The sequence below is a fragment of the Hevea brasiliensis genome, chromosome 14, assembly GCF_030052815.1.
Source record: "Hevea brasiliensis isolate MT/VB/25A 57/8 chromosome 14, ASM3005281v1, whole genome shotgun sequence".
NCBI classification, from domain to species: Eukaryota; Viridiplantae; Streptophyta; class Magnoliopsida; order Malpighiales; family Euphorbiaceae; genus Hevea; species Hevea brasiliensis.
Window position 1 is genome coordinate 21,787,992 of NC_079506.1, and position 6,000 is coordinate 21,793,991.

Sequence of the window (6,000 nt, forward strand, 5' to 3'; positions counted from 1 at the left end):
GTGATGAGGGACCTGATGTGAGAGAGATCGAAAAGAGTCATAATTGAGAGATCTAAGGAATAGAGATCGGAAAAGAGGACAAAAAGACTTCTAATAACTTTCGCCATAATCGTGAGCCGAGGTAGTTAAAGCGCTGCGGTGTGTGATCGAATCTTCACCGCACGCCTCATTTGTAGAATCGCCCACATTGTCGGCAGATGCCACGGCGCTTATGATAGTCCTCGCTTCTCAATATCCACCATTGATCTTACTTGTAAGGACAAACTTGGAGCCATTGGATCAAAAAGTATACGACAGGATCGACGCCTTTTATTCCCGGCCTTTAGATCCTTCTTGACAGGAAAGATCCTGAGCTGTTGGATTGAAATTGAGAAAGGACAGATATTCTGAATAGGATCTCACCGCCCATTTTGATTCTCTTCAATTCTCGTGCATTGGATCATGTCCTTTAAATCCAAACCTTCCATCTCCCGTAAGAGATCCCGACCCTTCATCAGAGCACCTGCTCTCTATAAATACCTTCATACAATACCGTTGAAGGAGGACGAAAAAAGGTGGTGGTGATTATAGTGGAAAGACTCAAATTTAATTCACCTTGCTACTTTGAGCTTACATAAAATAGAGGAAATTCATAAACTAGTTTTCTTGAGTATCTCCATTGATAGAGTTTTCAATCTCAAATTCTTCATTTTTAGTTTGTTCATCACTCTGCTATTACCATTTCCATTCAATCCCGTCTGCATCACCCCAATATCAACACATTATTCTTTCTGCCTGATCTTGCTCTGTCACACCTTACCCCTCCATAAGGCATAACATGATCTCGTAGAATACTTAATGAACTACCGAACTTCACCTACCGATAACTCATTAAGTACCCTACAAGGGATTTTAAAACAATTTTCTTACATTTTAGAAGTGGTGAGCATTTTAGTGAATTAAAAACCATGTATTCAAAGTTTAAATACTAGTAAAAATTTTTGTCCATTTTAATTTTGCCGCAAATTTTATAAAAATTTTGACAGAGTTCCCTCTGTATTTTGAGAAACCAGTTCTTCAAAGACCTGTAAAAAGCACTTCCAAAAGTTTTCCACAACTCCCAATCTCCAATAAAACTCAAATCAACCCAATTCAAATCACTTCAAAGCAATTTTCACAATTTAATCAAATTTGGTTCTCACAAAATTTTTAATACTTCATTAACAAGGCATAAAGCAGAAAATTCATATTTACAAATATTAAATTTACAGAAACAAACCCAAAATAATATTATTACAATTTATTTACAACTGCTCAATTTACATTGATATTTATGACATTACAGCATTTACATCAAAATAACCACATGGGTATAAAACAATACCCGTACAAAAGGGATCAAGAAGTTCTTGTCAATCCCGCAGCTCACTCTGCTGCTTTCTCCTTGCTCTTATCTCATGATAAGAATTAAACTATCGCTGAGTATAAACATACTCAGTGGTGCACAATAAAATTTAAAATGCGATACATAAATCATTTATTGATGAAACATAATTTGAATACTTCATAACCACATTTCACAAATATCAAAGCTCATAACAACTCATTTTGTCCAATAATATATTAAACACAGTTTAGTCAAACAATTTCATAAACACAGTGTTATCAAAATCATACACAACTTAAGCCATGACACAAAATTTCCGATCAATGCCGTTGTACACCACGACAAAGCAATCTACAACCCATTAATCAAATCAATGAGGGAGGTGGCTAGCTAGCTAATGAGTACTCATCTCGATCTACAACCTCAATCGGCAAGCCGTAGAGGGAGAAAATAAACGATCTCAACCCCATAAATGGAGGAGGAAATGTGATATCACATGCTAAGTGTGAACATAAAATCCATTTTAAACATTTCATTCAAATATTGCATACAAAAATCAAATCAATTCCCAAAGTTACAATTTGATCACAAGGTGGCAACACAAAAGTTCATAAATTCATACTGCATGCTAAATCAATTTTTTAAGGGTAAAATGCTTAAATAGGATTTATTGTGCACAAACTTGACTAGAGTCGCCTCTAGGCCTTGACTCGCTCTCCGAGCCTCCAAGTCTTTTTCAGCTTAAACACACAATTTCATAGTGTTTCAGTACCATAACTTAACATAAGTCCAAAAATAAATTTAACTTCACTTTAACTAGCTCTATTGTGTTAAATTCGATGTTCTCAAAGTTTTTGTGTTTCGGGTTACTATTCACTACACTATTCAAGTCAAATTGTTGACTTTTTAAGGATTAATAGGTATGGGAACTCCAACTTCACCCACATACCACATTTTGGTCATTAAACTTGTTGGTTTTGGTCATTTTCTCAAAGCTTAGGTCAATTTGGAAAAATTGCCAATTTTCGATTTTGGTGCTCCGAAGTTGCACTCGCTCCATTGGTCGATCTACTGTTGGAATTTGACAAAACGTCCTTCATAGAAAATGTTCATTATTTTCTTAAGTGTATTCTCATATTTGGATCACCTCAATCGGAGTTTTGTATCTCAATTTATGGCCAAAAAAAGTTTATCGCTCACGCAATCGCTCATACCGTATCTTGGGTTCCGCAGATTTTGATCCAACTTTGGTCAGTAATTTGATCAAGTTAAGTTCATAATTTGGTCTAACTTTCTTCATATGAAATATTCTACTATGTCTTAGATTTCCATTGGTTCAAGAATCGCCTAAATCCGAGTTTCCTAGAAAGAGTTATAGCCATCTAAACATTACTGCTCAACTGAAAATCTGCAGAGTTGCAGGTTTGGTAACTCAACTTTGCTCAATAATTTGAATGGGTTAATGGCATAATTTGGGGTGATGTTCTTCATGAAAGTTTTAGGTCTATATGCCCTCTAACCCCTGGCCAAATTTCAGGTCAATTTGACCTGTCTAACTCGAGTTATGACCAAATGAACAGTTACTGTTCATTTGGTCAGTTTGGTGCAGTGGCAGCCTGCTCTCATTTCACTTTGGTCAATTGTTTCACCAAGTTTTGGTCAGTTTTTGGCCATGGTTCCTTGATGAAAATTGTGCTATTTTATGTCTATTTTCATCCCCAATTGGTAGCATATCAATTAGGCTTGTAAAACTTGAGTTTTGGTCCTTCAAAGTGGGTTTGGTCATGTCACAAAGAAGATGACCATTGGACCTACGAATTTAGTTTTCATTCCAACAATTCCCACACATCTCTTTTGATCATTATTGACCATTTTTCATCTCATAATAGAATAAAGTCATCATTTAAGCATTTCTCCAAAAATTAGTTCACAAACCCTAGCCTCCAAACCCTAATTCACTTAAATTGTGCAATTAACTAAATTCAAAACTTTAAACCATAATCAATCAACTAAGTAGGGTTCCTAAACTCATTCAAACCCATTAAATTCATGCAATCCATACTCCCTTTAGGCTGGACGAAATTTCAGTTTAGTCCTTCTCCCATGTTTGTTTCATTTAATCAAGTTCTAAGCTCATTTTCAACCATCACATATGTATTTGAATGGATAAATGAAGAGTTTAGCATACTAACCTCAATTTAAATGCCAAGCCTTTAATTCCTCTCCTCCTTTCTTCTTTCTTTCTTGTTCTTAAGTTGAGATTGCAAGGTCTAGTGAGGTTTTTAGGGGAGTCATGTTAATTGGGTGAAGGAAATTAAGCTTAATGGAAGCTTAAAGGAAGAAAACTTCATGGAAATTCATGGGGGAAGTGGGGCGGCAACCAAGGGCAAGGAAGAAGACTTTTTCTAAATTTTTTTTTCTTTTGTTTCTTTTAACCTTATCCCTTTTTGAAGACCAAAATTCCCATTTAATAATTCACTTAATTAATTTGTTTATGACATCATTCATGATGTCATCAACTTTGACTTTTCCATCTTTTTCTTCTTTTTTTTTTCTATTTATTTTTCTATTAGTTCTTTAATTTAATTCTCGATTCAGAAATTTTCTTTTCTCCGATTTTATTTGACAGTTAGGTCAGGAGTCAGCTCTCGGGGTCAATTGACCAAATCGCCTCACGGCTCATCCCGCTTGCAAATAATCTAATATTTCTTCCGCCTCGACCTAATTATTTGACCGGCTTAACAGCTTCTTTTTCATGATTTTCTTTTCCATCAGATTCATAAGGGTCCTAAGGACCGCAGCGTCACTTTTTACGATTCGAAATTTGAGTTTAAAACGACTTCGCAGTCGTTCCCGAGGAGGTCACTCATCGTTGTGACTCTCGGCTCGTTTAACCTCTTATGTTCTGTTTTTCTTATTTATAGTTAACTAATTAAACATTATTAATTATTTGTGTTTATGGCTTCTCAAATTGACTTAGGAGTGGACCTAAACCCATTAATAGACAGGACCGACACCGGTCACCGGAACAGTGAAATATACCAGGCTATGCAACGGGGGTGTTACATGCTCTAACCTGATTTCCGTCACTTTGGCTCTACTGCATCTCAACCTGACTCTCACAACCTCAAAGTGAGCATTAGTCCCTATACCGCCAGCCTTCAACGCAATAATATTCGTAATCTCCAGAGTCAGTTTGATAGCCTCGACCTCACATAGGTAAGTGTCTAGACTGTCACCTTGTCGAACGCTCGCATTTTGCTCTCTCTGCTTTTATTCTCGTAATTTTCATTAAGTTCAGTTATACTAACGATCCCCACGTAGATCTTTCAGGCCGATAGTTATTCTCTTGAGTTAATTTTTTTTTCTATTCATCAGTTCACGTTATTTATTTTTTCTTAGCTTTTATTTCCTTCGAATATAGGTGTTCCGGTTACGGGTAACTTGTAGGTAGTTTAATAAAATATTGGTAGCAGTATCTTAACACGAGAGTTTCTTTGAATAAATGAAAATAATCAAAGAGTGAATAGGAAATATGAGGAAAAGTTATGAGGTCGGGTGGCTAAACGATGTCTAGGAAATAGCATAATAGAGCGAGAACCGAGATAAGATCGGACTCCAGACTAGTAACCGAAAAAGATCAGATATAGTCAGACAAAGAATTCAGACAAGGTAGTCATATGCGAGATCGGTGAAAAGCTCGGTCTTAAGCCAAACATTCAAATAAAAAAACACGGAGATTGAAGGAGAGTTCTTATCCGAGATCCTTCTTTAAGATTTCAAACCGAACACTTTAAGAGGTCGGGGGAGAGTTATTACCTGATCCTTATCCAAATGAAAACTCGGAGATCGGAGGAGAGTTCTTATCTGAGATCCTCCATTTAAAATTTTGAACCTAACAACTTAAGAGGTCGGGGGAGAGTTCTTACCTGATCGTCATCCAAATAAAAACTCGGAGATCGGAGGAGAGCTCTTATCCGAGATCCTCCATTTAAAATTTTAAACCTAACACCTTAAGAGGTAGGGGGAGAGTTCTTACCTGATCCTCATCCAAATAAAAACTCGGAGATTGGAGGAGAGTTCTTATCCGAGATCCTCCATTTAAAATTTTGAACCTAACACCTTAAGAGGTCAGGGGAGAGTTCTTACCTAATCCTCATCCAAATAAAAACCCGGAGATCGGAGGAAGGTTCTTATCCGAGATTCTTCTTTAAAATTTTCGAACCTAACACCTTAAGAGGTCGGGGGGAAAGTTCTCACCTGATCCTCATTCAAATAAAAACACAGAGATCGGAGGAAAGTTCTTATCCGAGACCCTTCATCAAATCTTAAAACAAACACTTTAAGAGATTGGGAGAGAGTTCTTACCTGATTCTCGTTTAAATCAAACATGAGGAGATCGGAGGAGAGTTCTTATCCGAAATCTCCCGCTTGAAACTTTAAATAAAACATATCGAGAGATCGGGAGAAGCTCCATCTCGAGCTCTCTTAATGAAATTCAAATTAAACAAAACTCCAATACACAAGACAACTTTATCCGAACACCTATTCACTAAAGGGCTATCTCATGAACTCGTGTTCTTGAGCAACCCAAAATAAGTGAAATATCAAGCACTCCTTTATTTTTGCACAAA